Source organism: Urocitellus parryii, chromosome 8 (assembly GCF_045843805.1).
Source record: "Urocitellus parryii isolate mUroPar1 chromosome 8, mUroPar1.hap1, whole genome shotgun sequence".
Lineage (NCBI taxonomy): Eukaryota > Metazoa > Chordata > Mammalia > Rodentia > Sciuridae > Urocitellus > Urocitellus parryii.
Genome location: NC_135538.1, coordinates 121359684 through 121377073, shown reverse-complemented (window position 1 = coordinate 121377073; position 17390 = coordinate 121359684). Strand labels below are relative to the sequence as shown.

The 17390-nt window shown below is 41.5% G+C and overlaps 1 non-coding gene across 1 annotated transcript; it reads left to right on the top strand.

Annotated features, from left to right (window-relative positions):
- The first annotated feature begins 17010 nt into the window (after positions 1-17010).
- Trnaa-ugc (transfer RNA alanine (anticodon UGC)) lies at positions 17011-17083 on the top strand. Its single transcript has one exon. It is a non-coding gene; the product is annotated as a tRNA-Ala (tRNA).
- The last annotated feature ends 307 nt before the right edge of the window (positions 17084-17390 follow it).

Genomic DNA, 17390 nt, shown 5'->3' with positions numbered 1-17390 from the left:
TCATAAGGGGCTGGCCTGGGAAAGAACAATGAAGGTGTAACCTAGAGAAGGAGTTACTAAAGGAAAAATAAATGAAGGGAAAAGGTTATCTGTAACATGAGTCTTGCCTGGGAAGGCATAAGTTTTCTGTGAGTAAAGGAGGTTGTATGACTATTTCTTAGGATACCAAAGGAAAGTGTAAAAGGAATAGGGAGTGAATCATGGGAAGGAAAAATGTTGTCTGTGGGTGTCATACAGGCTCATTGTTTTATTTTTATTTTTAAAATATTTAAATATTTCTTCTTTCTTTCTTTTTGTACTGGGGATTGAACCCAGGGGCGTGCTTTGTCATTGAGTTACACTCCCAGTCTTTTTTTAAATTTTGAGACAGGACCTGACTATATTGCTCAGACTGGACTCCAGCTTGCAATCCTGCCTCAGCCTCAGTTTGGGATAAAAGGCAGGCTTATTATTTTAAATAGTAATGATTACTGGTCACCATAGCACATGCCTACAATTCCAGTCAGTCCCCAGTATAGGGGAGAGGGGAGTAAATGTCCATAGACCAAATTTAGAAGCTCAAAAAACATGGTTTAGGGCTGGGTGCAGTGGCACATGCCTGTAATCCCAGCGGCTCAGGAGACTGAGGCAGGAGGATAGTAAGTTCAAAGCCAGCGTCAGCAAAGGTGAGGCACTAAGCTACTCAATGAGACCCTGTCTCTAAATAAAAGAGAAAATGGGGCTGGGTATGTGGCTCAGGGGTCGAGTTCTTGCCTTCATGTGTGAGGCATTGGGTTTGATTCTCAGCACTGCATATAAATAAATACAATAAAGATCCACTGACAACTAAAAAAAAAATATTTAAAAAAAACAAAAACAAAACATGGCCTGGAGATGTGGCTCAAGTGGTAGCGCACTCGCCTGGCATGCGTGCGGCCTGGGTTCGATCCTCAGCACCACATACAAATAAAGGTCCGCCGAAGACTAAAAAATAAATATTAAAAAAATTCTCTCTCTCTCTCTCTCTCTCTCTCTCTCTCTCTCTCTCTCTCTCTTTAAAAAAAAAAAAAAAAAAAAAAACATGGTTTAGGGGCTGGGGATAGAATGCCATGGTTAGTATGCATGAGACCCTGGGTTTGATCTCCAGATATGCAAACACAAACAATATAATTTATTAAGTAAATGGAATATATTGAGGAGATAAAAGGAAGTGCTGGGGGACTGGGGATATAGCTCAGTTGGTGGAGTGCTTACCTTTCATGTACAAGGCCCTGGGTTCCATCCCCAGTAACACACACACACACAAAAAAAAAAAGAAAGAAAAAAGAAAGTGCTGGGGCGGGCTGATGCATTTAGGATGGGGCACAAGTTGGGTAGAAGGATCACAGAACTGAATTCTGGATATACAATGTCCATCTGTCCTGTCAAATTGAGATGTTATGAATGCTGCATACCACATAAGGTATCTGGAATATTTTAGTAACTTCTTGGTTTTTCTATTTCTCTTTTTATACAAACATTCTATTTATCGAAGTTGTCTATGTGCAAAACTTCTTTTGTATTCTATTCATCCCATTTGTTTGGATAATACCAAACAAACAGCCACCAAGTGTGATTTACAAGGATGTTTATCCTGGAATGCTGCCTCCCTCAATATCCCCCAGTTTCACGCAATCACCAAGCCCTGCTCATTTTTTACTACTTATTTCTTGAACCTGGACATTTTTCTACCCCCACCAAACTAACCCTTAGGATAGCTGACTTAGCAGGCCAAAGACCCCTCAAAGCCTGCCATCTGAACCCTCACCTCCCACCACCCCCATGGGCCCTTGAAGATGGAATGTTTAAGCATCTCTGAATTCCTTGTGTTGTTATTCCACAACCCTGGCCTTCTTGAGGCTGTATTTTTTTTTTTTTTTTTTTTTGTACTGAGGATTTAACTAGGACACTTTACAACTAAGGTACATCTCCGATCCTGTTTGTTTTATCTTTTGAGACAGGGTCTCGCTAAGTTGCTGAGTCAGGCCTCAAACCTGTGATCCTCCTGCCTCAGGCTCCTGGAGACCATCTATTCTTGAGGGAAGAAGGTCCATCCTTTTTTTCTTCTCCATATACTAGATAATCCTTTCATTAAACCCTTATCCTGACCTTCAACCAGTGCCTCTTTTTTTTTTTTTTTTTTTTTTTTTTTTAAGAGAGAGAGAGAGAGAGAGAATTTTTTTTTTAAAGAGAGAGTGAGGGGCTGGGGATGGGGCTCAAGCGGTAGCGCACTCGCCTGGCATGCGTGCGGCCCAGGTTCGATCCCCAGCATCACATACCAACAAAGATGTTGTGTCCGCCGAGAACTAAAAAATAAATATTAAAAATTCTAAAAAAAAAAAAAAAAAAAAAAAAAAGAGAGAGTGAGAGAGGAGAGAGAGAGAGAGAGAGAGAGAGAGAATTTTTAATATTTATTTTTTAGTTCTCGGCAGACACAAGATCTTTGTTTGTATATGGTGCTGAGGATCGAACCCGGGCCGCACGCATGCCAGGCGAGCGCACTACTGCTTGAGCCACATCCCCAGCCCCACAACCAGTGCCTCTTTATTTCAGAGATGACCTCTGACTTACTCAGAGAATGGTGGGCTTACCCCCAACACATATACCTGCCCCTCTCCCAATGATTGTACTCTGCATCCCTTTTACTGTTCAAAATTCCTCTAGAGTCCCTTGATCCCAGTATAGGGGAGAGAGGAGTAAATGTCCATAGACCAAATTTAGATGCTCAAAGAAATGCTAAAAAAAAAAAATTTAGATGTTCCCCTCTGCCCAGCAGAGAAGTCCTCTCCTGAATGTCAGCTCTTGAGAGAGGTAGGAGGTAGGAGGTAGAAGTAGGAGCTATAGCTCTGCTCACTCTGCTCCTTGTTCCCTGAGCTTGTCAGAGCCCAAGAGTCACTTGGGTGGTTGTTTACCAGTCCCTCCTCTTGAGAGCCTGACTCTGGACGGTTGGGATCAGCCCAAGAACCTGTGCTCCCTTTTGTTTGTTTGTTTTGTTTCTGGAGATTTAACCCAGGGGTGCTTTATCACTGAGCTACATCCCCAGCCCTTTTTTTGTTTTTTATTTTAAGACAGGGTCTCACTAAGTTGCTTAGGGCCTCACTAAATTGCCACAAATTCTGTCTGAGCCTCCTGAGCCATCAGGATTACAGTTGTGTGCTATTGCACCCAGCTTGATTGATTCTTTTCAGATAAAAGTAGTATGAGCCAGGCGCAGAGGTACAACTGTAATCCCAGTAGCTCAGAAAGCTGAGACAGGAGGATCAGCTAGTTCAAAGCCAGCCTCAGCAAAAGCAAGGTGCGAAGCAACTCAGTGAGACCCTGTCACTAAATAAAATGTAAAATAGGGCTGGGGATGTGGCTCAGTGGCCTAGTGCCCCTGAGTTTAATCCCTAGTACCAAAGGAAAAAAAAAAAAAAAAGGTAACATGAACTATCTCAGAATATTATTGTAAAGAAAACTATAAACTGTAGGCCATCCCACACTGGCCTACTTCAAGATCAGCTTGGTGAATGTTCTTCTAGATTATTTTCATAAATTTAATGACTTGCTTTAAACAAGAATGAAAATTTATTGTTATGCAACTTTTTATTCACTTAGTAAAATTTTTTTTTTTTTTTTGTATTGGGGATTGAACTCAGGGGTATTAAACCACTGAGCCACATCCCCATCCTATTATTTTTATTTTTTTATTTTTTTTGTATTTTTATTGAAAGACAGGGTCTTAGTGAGTTGCTCAGCACCTCCCTGTTGCTGAGGCTGGCTTTGAACCCATGATTCTCCTGCCTCAGCCTCTCCAAGTCACTGGGATTATAGACATGTGCCACTGCACCTGGCTTCACTTAGTAAATTTATGTCTCACCTAATCTTGCTTTTGCCCCCACCTCAGCGTGCTCATCTGGCTGAGGCCCACAGCTATTTCCTAATGGCCAAAGCCACTGCTAGCTCTTTTCAGCCTTTGTGAGGTGGTGTGAGGTACCATGACCCAAGATTTCTCTTCTTCTTGTCACCCTCCTGCTTTAAAACTGACTGCACTCCTGGTCTCCTTGACTGGTTCCAGTGTGTGAACAGTGACTATATGGGATTTATGGAGTCCTTCCTCAGCCCTTCTTTCTGCTTACTCTGCAAGTATTGCCTGAACCAGGCATGGGACTTGGGAGGCTGAGCAGGATTACAAGCTCAAAGCTAGCCTCAGCAATTTAGTGAGACCCTGTCTCAAAATTAAAAAAAAAAAAAAGAACTGGGGATATTGCTCAGTGCTGAAGTGCCCCTGGGTTTAATCCCTAGTACCAAAAAAAAAAAAAAAAAAAGTATCACCTGGAGGGATTCCACCTTCTGGGTCCCCTTCTTCCGCCGGGAGAAGTCTTTTCTTCTGTCCTTTAATAAATTTCTAATTTCTACTCTGAAAAAAAAAAAAAAAAAGTATCACCTGGAGAAGCCTATGTACCTCTGGACTCCTTCAATACTCTCTTCTTTCCCTTGAGGCCTCCCTCCACACAGGTGTTCAAGTGGTCTTTCTCAAAGACAAGTCCAATCACTATACTGCCCAGCCAGGGATTCTTCAATGAGACCCTCCCCTATGCCTCCCCAAACTATAAATCCCTTTGCCTGGCTTATGTGGGAAATGTCACTGGCCTAGGGTTTGTTATCAGAAAGAACTAGATTGACATCCCTCACTCTGTAACATATCAGTAGTGGGAATTTAGGGCAATTACAAACATTTAAGCTTCTTTTTCTCATCTGTAATCCAGGAAAATTAAAACTCCTTGGGTGGATACTGCTGATTCAATAGGTTGGTAGTAAATAACTAGAAAACAACAATATACACAAGTGCTCTACCAATCAATTTGTGCTCCCTTCAAGTCACAGTTTTATATATCTCTCTGTGGTTCCCAGAATTTACTGGCTGTTCCAGTTGCCTGGATAGACCTCTCAACTCTGGTTTGCTTATCTTTCAACACTGAATGTCAGCCATCTGTCTTAGTTTTTCCTGCACCTCCCAAGGTGGAATTCATCCCTTCCTTTGGGATGCAATAGCCAGCTATAACTTTGTGTGTATGTGTGGTAGTAGGGATGGAATTCAGGGTCTTGCACATCCTAGGCCAGTGCTCTACCACTGAGCTATCTCCCCAGCCCCTTTACATTTTTATTTTGAGACAGGGTCTAAATTTCCAGGCTGACCTCAAACTGGGGATCCTCCTGCCTCAGCTTCTGAAGCAGTTAGGATTCATAGGCATGCACCACTGCACTCATTTTATAGATATGATTAATATTTCTCTTTTACCAGAATGGATGTCTTTTAAGATCAGACCTTAACCATCTTTGCATCCCTGGTGCCAAGGAGAAAGTAGTTGATCACTAAGTAGATGTCAAAACAATCAATTGAATATAAAATTCACTTGTTCTCTGTTCATCTCCTGCCATACTGAACTAATTGAAGGTAGAGTTGAATTTAAGTTTCAGGTATGGATGGGGAAGAGGATTCAGGGCAATCTACTTATAAGAGGCAACCAGTCTCAGAGAAACCCTACCTTATCATCTTTCAGACTCAACCTCCATTTCCCCTGTCTTCCCTGTCTGGGCTCCAGGTAATGCACACAAAACACCCCATAAATATTAGAGTTTGGGGAAAGGTACTGTTCCAGGGAAGGAAAGGATTCTACACAATTGAGAACTCCCCAGCCCTACCCCTACATCCTAGGTTGAGGGTGTCACCTGGCCTCAGTCTCCCTAGAAGCAAGGCCTCTCTTGTGAAGATGGAGGTTGGGCGTTGGCAGGGCTGGGGCATTCAGCAGATTTGGAAGGTTTAAGCCCCCACCCCGACCCCCGCCTCACTCCCTCCCATACTTGACATCTTGCATCTTGCACTCACTGGCCTGACTTCCTGAAAAAGCCACCCCTAGCAAGCACTAGGGCAAACACAAGGGAGGCCAGGCACCTGTGCGCACACCTGGCCAGGGCCTAGCCCCCTGCCTTGCTGCCCACCGCCACTAAATGTGCAGTTTTCCACCGGTGCAACTGGACTCTGCCCCAGAACAGCGCGTCTGGGAAGGCTCCCACCAGGCCGGCCACAGCTGCTTGAGATGAGGGACTTTCCCTTTTCCTCCACTGACATCTGGTTAAATTTGGTCAGAGACAATGATTTGGTCCTGGTATACTCCGCAGCTTCGGGTTTAGTTTTTTCCTCTATCACTGTGGAATGATGAGTGTTTGTTTTATGTGCACACTCCTCCGCACCGATTAAACAATTAAATATTATGTTTTTTCCCCTTCTGTGCTGAGAGTGGAGACTTTCCCAACAATTAATAATTAAATCATGGGGCTGGAGATGTGGCTCAGCGGTAGCGCGCTCGCCTGGCATGCGTGCGGCCCGGGTTCGATCCTCAGCACCACATACCAACAAAGATGTTGTGTCCGCCGAGAACTAAAAAAAAAATAAATATTAAAAATTCTCTCTCTCTCTCTCTCTCTCTCTCTCTCCCCCCCTCTCTCACTCTCTCTTTAAAAAAAAAAATAATAATAATTAAATCATCCCCTCATCCCCAACTGTTTTTTGTATTTTATTTATAGGCAGAGTATGAGTTGCCTAGCGCCTTGCTAAATTGCTGAGGCTGGCTTTTTTTTTTTTTTTTTTTTTTTTTAAAGAGAGTGTGAGAGAGAGAATTTTTTTTAATATTTATTTTTTAGTTCTCGGCGGACACATCTTTGTTGGTATGTGGTGCTGAGGATCCAACCCGGGCCGCATGCATGCCAGGCGAGCGCGCTACCGCTTGAGCCACATCCCCAGCCCGTGAGGCTGGCTTTGAAGTTGAGATTCTCCTGCCTCAGCCTCCAGAGCTGCTGGGATGACAATTGTGTGCCACTGAGCCTAGTCTTGCTTTTGTTTTCTTAAACCTGCTTTTGCTTGACACAGTGGCACACACATCTGTAATCTCATATGTAATCTCAGCGGCCCTGGAGGCTGAGGCATGAGGATCCCAAGTTCAAGGCCAGCTTGGACAATTTGGGGAGACCCTGTCTCAAAAATATAAAATAGAAAAAAGAGTTGGTGGTGTAGTTCAGTGGTAAAGCTCTTCCCCACCCCCCCGTTTGATCCCTAGTACCACAAAAATAAAAATAAAAATCTGCTTTCATGCCTGATTTCTATTTTCTTTGATTTATTCATTTATTTTAATTAGGTATATATGACAGCAAAATGCGTTTTGAGTCATTGTACACAATTGCAGCACAACTTTTTATTTCTCTGGCTGTACATGATATAGTGTCACACCCTATGTACAGTCTTACATGTATCTAGTGTAATGATGTCCATCTCATTCCACCGTCTTTCCTGCCCCGTGCACCCTCCCCTGATTTCCTATTTTTTTTTTTTTTTAGAGAGAGAGAGATAATTTTTTTAATATTTATTTTTCAGTTTTCGGTGGACACAACATCTTTTTTTTTTAATATTTATTTATTTATTTGTTTATTTATTTTTAGTTCTCGGCGGACACAACATCTTTGTTGGTATGTGGTGCTGAGGATCGAACCCCGGGCCGCACGCATGCCAGGCGAGCGCGCTACATCTTGAGCCACATCCCCAGCCCCAACACAACATCTTTATTTTATTTTTATGTGGTGCTGAGGATCGAACCCAGCGCCTCTCGCATGCCAGACAAATATGTTACTGCTTGAGCCACATCCCCAGCCCTGATTTCCTATTTTCTAAGTAGCCCCAACTTCCATTCCAGTCACATAATTGTTTAAAGATGCATCAGCTGCCTGTTTATTTGATTTTTAAAGTTTAACTGAATTTGTTTTTTTGTTCATTTGTGAGACAGGATCTTGCTATGTTGCTCAGGCTGGCCAGAAGCTCTTGGGCTCAAGGGGTACTGCCTCGGCCTCTCAAGTAGCTGGGGCTACAGGTGAGTATCCCTTCTCTCTTCTCTCTCCCTGTTTTATTTCTCAATTCTGTGGATAAGTCCCAAAGCCTTGCACATACTAGGCAGGTAGTCTACCCTGAGCTACATCCCCAGCCCTCTACTGTTCTTTTTTTTTTTTTTTTTTTTAAGGAGGGAATTGAACCCAGGGGCCTTAACCACTGAACCACACCCCAATTCCTTTTTAATATTTTATTTAAACAAGGTCTCATTGAGTTGCTTAGAGACTTGCTAAATTGCTGAGGTTGGCTTCAGGTTAGCAATCCTCCTGTGTCAGCCTCCTGAGCCACTGTGATTACAGGCATGTGCCACTATTCCTGGCTCTACTTTTTAATAACTATATAATATTCCACAGAGCAGGTGTATCATAATTTATTCAGTTTTTGTACTTTTTTTCTTTTTTTTTTGTTTCTTTTTTTATTATTAGTTGTTCAAAACAATACAAAGCTCTTGACATATCATATTTCATACATTTGATTCAAGCAGATTATGAACTCCCATTTTTACCCCTTATACATATTGCAGATTCACATCGGTTACACATCCACTTTTTTACATACTGCCATACTAGTGTCTGTTGTATTCTGCTGCCCTTCCTATCCTCTACTATCCACCCTCCCCTCCCCTCCCCCAGTCTTTGTACTCTTGATGTACATTTTATTTTGCAATTGAAACAATAGGGTTGGTAGAGTACTTACCTAGTATGCACAAACCCCCTGGGTTTGATCTCCAGTACCAGAAAAGTACAAATAAAACTATAATAATCAGTCTTACATGATTTTAGCCTCAGCTATTTTTATTTCTGGAGCCACATCCTACTGCGGATTGCCATGGGGTGGGAAGTATTCTAATTTATGTTATCAGATTACCTTTACCTTTACAAACAATGGAAGCAGTTTCCAATCTCCACAGTTTCCTTTCTCACCTCCTCACCAGCAGAATGCCCCTTTCTCTGTATTCTTACCAATCCTAGGTGTTAAGACTAATTGAATGACCTTATAAGGTTTGTAGTCCATTGGGATTTATAATTCTGAGGCTGAAGTGCCAAGTTTATTTGGACCTCTGGGAGGTAATTCATCACTTCACTTGTCAACAGTCAGGCTCTGAGGCTGCCTGCAGTTCTGCCATCCACAGCCAGGATCACAGGAAACCAGGCAAGGACTGTGAGAGGCTGCGAGAAGCTTTGGCCTGGGGGAAGTCTGGGTACACAATGGTAACTCATTGAACTTGTGTCCTGGGCCAGTCTACTCCTGGGGACTATTCTTATTCACCCTAGGTGTTTTTTCCTAGCCCTCAGGAAGACTGAAAAGAATTTTGTCAAAATGACATTGCTTACTTGTGTTTAGACTTGAATTCAAATAAAGGGAGTTCTGGGACTGACATACCCTTATGTACCAGCTCTATCTTGTCCCCTTCCCTGAATTACCCCTGCTTTCCCTGCAGTGGCCAGAATGAACCTATTTTTTTTTTTTTTTTGGTAGTGGTGGGGTGCCAGGGATTGAACTCTGGGGCACTCAGCCACTGAGCCACACCCCCAGCCCTATTTTGTATTTTATTTAGAGACAAGATCTCACTGAGTTGCTTAGCAACTTGCTTTTTTTGCTGAAGCTAGCTTTAAACTAGCTGATCCTCCTGTCTCAGCCACCCTAGCCTCAGGGATTGTAGGTGTGCTCCTTCAAGACGGGCTTAGAATGTTTTCCAGAAAGTTCCTTTTGCACACTGCCATTCAGCCCCCCTGCAGCAGCCGCTGATTTGATGACTATTGCTATAAAGTAGTAGTTCATATAAATGCACTTTCAGAGTACATATGACTTCCTTTGTGTCTGGCTGGTGTATGTGTTTGTGTGTGTTTGGGGTGGGGGAGGTACTGGGGATTGAACCCAGAGCTTTTTTTGCATGCTGGCCAAGGGGTCTACCACTGAGCTACATTCCCAGCCTTTATTACCAATGTTTTTTACATGATTTTTTTTTTTTTTTTTTTTTTTTGTGGGGCTGGGGATTAAACCCAGGTCCTTGCATGGGAGGCAGGCACTCTACCAACTGAGCTGTCTCCAGCCTTAAAAGAACTCTTTGTTAAAAAAAAAAAAAAAAAAAAATCCCCTTTTGGAGCTGGAGATGTGGCTCAGTGATAGAGCCCTTTCATGCATGAGGTCCTGTGTTTGATCTCCATAACCCAAGGTCAAATCTACTTATTTTCTTTCACACATTATCCAAAATGTTGTCTAGGGCTGGGGTCGTCTCGTGGCCCAGTGGCAGAACACTTGCCTAGCATGTGTGAGGCACTGGGTTTGATTTTCAGCACCACATAAAATAAATAAAATAAAGGGCCATCGACAACTAAAAAAAATTTAAAAAACAAAACAAAATGGCGATCTAAATTGTGAGGGCTAATTCCTAGGAATTTCATAGGATTGTCTTTTTGTGAGAAACTAGGCCAAAGTGATTTCTCTGAAGCACCAAGAACTCTTGGGACAAAATTCATTTTTTGGTTTGTAATACCTATTCAGATGGTTTCTCTGAGGATTGTGGAAAGAATGAAATAAACAGGAATTCAGGAATTCTCTAAGTACTGGAGCTAAAGAAGAATGCTCAGAATCCAGTCCTACCTCTCCTACCCCACCCCCACCCTTGAAGTTTGTCACCTTAGGCCTCTTTGCCCCCTGAAGCCCACACTTGTATATCCTCTCTCATGGTTCTGTATCTACTTTGTTTTGGTTCTGGCTCCAGCTCACATTCCTCCCAGAAATCTGATTGAGGTCACCCACATGCTCAGAATTGTCAACTCTTCATTTTTTTTTTTTAAACCTCTCAGCAGCTTTCCCCACAATCTATATAATTTGCTGTATTTCTAGAATTTGTTAAACAAATTTTATTAGGAAGTAGTTCTCTCAGGAAGAAAAGAATAGAGAATTATAAGAAAGCTTACGAAGCCACCACCCGCATTTATCAATTCATAGCATTTTTTATTATTAATGACCATATGCATTATATATAGCAAATAATAGAAACATATGCAGACAGCCCTCATTTTGCACAGTTCTAATATATGAGCATTTCAAGTAATACTGTACTGAGCCAGGAAAATATTGCCTGTGGAGCTCCGTGCAGTGGCACACACCTGGAAGACTTGGGATGCTGACAGAGGATTGCAAGTTGCAGGCTAGCCTCAGCAGCTTAGCAAGACCCTGTCTCAAGATTTTAAAAAATAGAAAGGGGTGGGGGTATGGCTTGGTAGTAAAGTGCTCCTAGGTTAAAACCCCAGTACCCACCCCCCACAAAAAAAAAAAAACTACAAATAATGTATGTGGAAGATGTGTCCTTTTTCTAAAATCTGATTATGTATTCATTTTAGTTGTTGATGGGCCTTTATTTTTTATTTATATGTGGTACTAAGAATCGAACCCAGTGCCTCACACATTGGAGTCAAGTGCTCTACCACTGAGCCACAAACCCAGCCCCAAGATGTTTTTTGTTGGGTTGAACCTATTGCCTCACACATGCATGCTAAGCAAGTGCTCTACTACTAAGTTATATCCCCAGCCCTGAGGGTATGTATTGAACCTCATATGCCTTTATATATATTTTTACAGGTGTGTGTGTGTGTGTGTGTGTGTGTGTGTATGTCATTTATTTGTTGGCTTTCTTTTGGTTCTGGGGATTAAACCTAGGGCCTCAAATATGCTAAAAATGTACTCTACCACTGAGCTACCCCACCACCAGTTCCCCTAAATTTCTTTTTAAAAAATTTCCTCAGTAATAGGGATTGAACCCAGGGGTGCTTTAAGACTAAACACATCTTTAGCCTATTTTAAGACAAAGTTTCCCTGAATTGCCCAGGCTGTCTTGAACTTGACATTCTCCTGCTTCAGCCTCTAGAGTAGCTGGGATTACAGGTGTGCACCTTCATGCTTGGCTTCACTTCCAGGATTTTAAATATCTACATACAAATGAATCCAAAAAGTGTATCTCTACATAATTTTATACTTTAAAAAATTGTACCCATATAGGCCCTTCCTTTTTATCTTTTTTTTTTTTTTTTTTTTACCAGAGATTGAATCCAAGAGCACTCAACAACCACTGAGCCACATCCTAGGTCCTTGCTAGGTTGCTGAGGTTGACTTTGAACTCAGGATCCTCCACCCTCAGCCTCCTGAGCCACTGGGATTATAGGCGTTTGCCACCACTCCCAGCTGGTACTTTCATACATTATAGGTGAGAGAGCCATCCCACTTCAGGAATGTGTTAAAAAGTATACTTGCACACCTTCAAAATGACTCTATGTAAAATTATATGTTGTAGTATTATTTATAAAAGAAAAAACAAAGTTGGGGCTGGGGGTGTATCTTTATGGTAGAGTGTTTGTCTAGCATGTGTGAGGCTTTGGATTCATCCCCAGCATTGAAAAAGCAGGATGTGGGAGAAAGAGAGAAAGAAAAAGAAGTAATTCAAAGGGGTTAAAAAACATTGTGTAGGGGCTGGAGATATAGCTCAGTTGGTAGAGTGCTTGCCTCTCATGCACAAGTCCCTGGGTTCAGTCCCCAGCATCAACAAAGAAAAAAATGGGCACAGGCAGTTTTTTTTTTTTTTTTTTTTTTTTGAGAGAGAGAGAGAGAGAGAGAGAGAGAGAATTTTTTAATGTTTATTTTTTAGTTTTTGGTGGACACAACAGCTTGTTTGTATGTGGTGCTAAGGATCAAACCCGGGCCACACACATGCCAGGCGAGCGCGCTACCGCTTGAGCCACATCCCCAGCCCCATAGGCAGTTTTTAATATTCCCTCCTGGGATGGTTTCCATGTTACCCTGTAAGGGGAAAAAAGCAAGGTACAAGAAAGCATATACAGTTTGCTATAGTTTGTGTGAAAAGGCAAAAACATTTATATTTGTTTACATATACATAAAGTGCCTTTGGAAGACTCAAGAATCAATTGGTATCAGTGGCTGCTTGTCAGGGATGGAACAAGGGTGAGAGAGACTTTCTTTTTGAATCTGTTGAATTTTGAATAAAGAGAAAATAAAACAAAAGATAATTCCAAGGAAGACAAAACCAAAAAAATCCCAAATTAAAATCTTTAAAACTGGGGGTGTAGTCAGTTGTTGAATACTGGGATTAATTCCCAGCACCAAAAACAAAACAAAACTTGGATAGAAAGAATTCTTTTAACTTCATTATGATAAAAGAAATTTGTTTAAGAATAAGCATTCCTGGGCTGGGGATGTGGCTCAAGCGGTAGCGCGCTCGGCTCAAGCGGTAGCGCGCTCGCCTGGCATACGTGCGGCCAGGGTGCTGAGGTTCGATCCTCAGCACCACATACCAACAAAGATGTTGTGTCCGCCCAGAACTAAAAAATAAATATTAAAGATTCAAAAAAAAAAAAAAAAAAAAAAGAATAAGCATTCCTTAAACAAGGATGTTTACTAACATTTTTACTCAACTTTTCTTTTTAATTGAATTTGCTTTCTTTACATATCTTTTACTTACTATAAGATAGAATAATTTTTAAAAATGTATTAAATGAATGCAGTTTGTTCAGAGAAGGAAATTTTGAGCAAACTCACAGAGCTTGTGACTTCAATAAGCTCAGGGCGCCCTCTAGTGCCTGTGAAATGCAGAAAAGAGCCCTAGCTGTGCTCCTTTAGGATACCTGGTTGTTACCTGCCTGGTTCTGGGGATTGAACTCAGAGGTGCTTTACGACTGAGCCACATCCTCAGCCCTTTTTATTTTGAGACAGGATCTCACTAAGTTGCTTAGGGCCTTGCTAGGTTTCTGAGATTGGCCTTGAACTTGCTATCGTCCTGCCTCAGCCTCCTGAGTAGCTGGGCTTACAGGTGTGCACTACCACGCGCAGCTAGAACAAGTGATTGAAGCCAGCTGCCATGAGCCCATGATGTTATTCCTATAAGTTTGCTCATCCTCATCAGACTGGCACTCCATCTTTGTGTCAAAAGGACTCTCAGACTGGGTGTGGTGGCACATACTTGTAATTCCAATGATTCAGGAAGCTGAAGCAGAAGAATGACAAGATCAAGGACAACCTGAGCAACTTAGTAAGACCTTGTCTCAAAGTAAAAAATAAAAAGTGCTGGGGATGTAGCTCAGTGGTAGAGCATACCACAAAACAAACAAACAAATAAACAGAAACTCTCAGAGCTCCTCTGGTAATACCACAGCTCCCCCAAACAGTAGAGAGGCAGTATAGCAAGACCTGAAAGTCAATGTCACAAAAGGAGGGAGGACCTGAGGATAAAGCATCCAGGCTATGGAGCTGCAGGAGCTCAAGTGGCTGAGTGAAAAGCTCTGTTTCTGGATCACCTTCCGAGGGTGTTCCCTTTTGGGTATTCTGCCATTCCTGGACCCTCAGGAAGTCAACACTTTATCCTTGCAGCATTCTTTAGGATACACCAGGTGCAATATACCTTGTCCTATTTCTTTGCCTCATAGCCTTCTTTTAGCTCTTTTTGTGGTTCTGGAAACTGATAGTTTGGTCTCCCTACACTGGTCAACCACTCTACCACAAGGTACAGCTTCAGCCCTTTCATTTTTAAAAATTTGAGATAGGGTCCCACTAAGTTGCCCAGTTTAGCCTCAACTGGAGGTCTTCCTGCTTCAGATTCCCTAGTGGTCAGGATTACAGGTATGCACCACCACACAGGCTTCCAGTCCTCTTCTGACATCCGAAACCAAGTCTGATGGGTTTGGGCCAGTGGCTCTCAATGTGTGGTCCCAGGAGTTATTAGAAATGCATCGCCCAGGGCTGGGGATGAGCTCAGTGGCTAAGGTTTACCTAACTTTCATGGAGTGCTGGGTTCCATCTGCTAGCAACACACGTACACACACAACCATCAGAACTTAGAAATGTAATTTTCAGGTCCTATTCACATCTGCCAAAACAGAAGCTGCAGTGTGTGTGTGTGTGTGTGTGTGTGTGTGTGTGTGTATGTGTGTGTGTGTTGGGGGTACTGGGGATTGAGCCCCAGGGATATCCTGTTTTTCTTTTAGGTTTAAAAGGCCATTTATTAATCTTAAATATTTGCAACTCATGTATGAAAATGCTTACCAGCTTAGGGGCTGGGGTTGTGGCTCAGTGGTAAAGCTCTTGCCTTTCATATGTGAGGCACTGGGTTTGATCCTCAGCACCACATACAAAATAAATAAATAACTAAAACAAAGATAGTTTTTGAAAAAAAGGAAGAAAGAAACAAAATACTTATCAGTTTATTACCAATGGACTATTTTGTTTGAAGGAGACTTCCCCTGTCATTCATATATATATATATATATATATATATATATATATATATATATATATTAGTTATAGGTAGAAACAATACCTTTATTTTATTTTTATGTGGTGCCAAGGATTGAACCCAGTGCCTCTTGCATGCTAGGCAAGCGCTCTGCTTCTGAGCCACAACCCCCTTCCCCTGCCATCTTTACCACTTTTATTTTTGATGGCTGAGAGGTCCAGGTTATTTTTCTAATTTTTTACATTCCCCTTTCTAAATATTTTGGATCAAGTCATCTCGGTGTTCTAGGAAATTATAATGACTGCCCATTTATAGACTTCCCACAAAATTTTCCATCTCTGTCTTACTGGGGTGGGATTTGTAATCTCCGAAATTTAGGAGGCTGAGGCAGGATGATCACAAGTTTGAGGCCTGCCTGGGCAACTCTGTGAGACTCCATTCAAACAACCACAACAAACCAAAAAGAGCTAGGGATGTAGTTTAATGGTAAAATGACTCTGGGCTCAATCCCCAGTATCACCGGAAAGAAGTTTCCCATCTACAAAAGGAAGGTCCCATCGGCTTTCTTAGCCACTGCCACATTCCAATACAAATAATGATGACACTAAGCTTCAATAATATTGGCATATATTATTGCAATAGAAAAAGTGCAAATATATAGCAATGATTAAATAACAGAAAACAATTGAAATTTCTTTAAGAAACAGAATAATAGGGATTATGGAAGTACAGCAAGGGATATTTATGAAGAATGTATCAGAGTCTTGATATTTATATATATATATATTTTAAATATTTATTTCTTAGTTTTCGGTGGACATAACATCTTTGTTGGTATGTGGTGCTGAGGATCGAACCCGGGCCGCACGCATGCCAGGCGAGTGCGCTACCGCTTGAGCCACATCCCCAGCCCCTGATATTTATATTTAAGTAACAAAATCTCCTCTTTGCTAAGTAGTTTCTTTGTATACATTTTATTATGCCACCAAATGAAACATTTGAATGCTTTAAGAAAATTACTATGTTACTTTATAACATATTTCAACATGGTTCTAAAGTGTTCACAATGCTACAATTTATTTCCTTTTTTTTTTTTTTTTGGTACCAGGGATTTAACCCAGGGGCATTTAGCCATTTAACCATGAAGCTACATCCCCAGCCTTTTTATACTTTTTATTGAGATACTCTTGCTCAGTTGCTTAAGTAATGAAGATATAAAAAAAAATATTGCCGTGCATATCTTGTTGATATTTAAAAAAATCCACAAACAAATGATCTGAAATCTTGTCTAGAGAAATTGTTCCTAAATACTTAATGTTTAACCATGGAGGACTCAAGCATCTCTTGAGGTTTATTATTATTATTATTATTATTATTATATTTTATATACTTTTATGCAGTGGGGGCTAAGGATGGAACTCAGTGCCTCACACATGCTAGGCAAGCTCTCTACCACTGAGCCACAACCCCAGTCCCATGCCATGATGTCTGAGTTTTTAAAGTGTCTTCAAAGCAAAACAAAACAAACAAACAAACAAAAAAACCACTTCAAAACAAGACTTATTTATTTATTTTGGTATCAGGGATTGAACTCAGGGGCACTTAACCACTGAGCCACAATCCTGAGCCCTTTTTTGTATTTTATTTAGAGACATGGTCTCACTGAGTTGCTTAGGGCCTCACTAAATTGCTGAGACTGGCTTTGAACTTTTCATCCTCTTTCCTCGGTCTTCTAAATCGCTGGGATTACAGGTCTGCACCACTGTGCCTGGCCAACAAGCCTAATTGAATGTCCTTAAATGCTGTTTGAAAATGCAACGTTAGGGCTGGGGTTGTAGCTTAGTTGGTAGAGTGCTTGCCTTGCACGCACAAGGCCCTGGGTTCAATCCCCAGCATCACCACCAGAAAAAAAAAAAAAAAAGAAAAAAAGAAAGTTATGCTAAGGGAATGGAAACAATACAGGCTGAAATGAGTGCAAACATTTTTTTGAGAGAGAGAGAATTTTTTAATATATATTTTTTAGTTTCCAGGGGACACAACATCTTTGTTTATATATGGTGCTGAGGATCGAACCCAGGCCACATGCATGCCAGGCGAGCGCGCTACCGCTTGAGCCACATCCCCAGCCCCAAACATCTTTTCAACACAGGTTTTAATTGAAAAGGTTTGTGAACTAATGGGATTCTTTTCCAAGGGCATGCTGGAAAC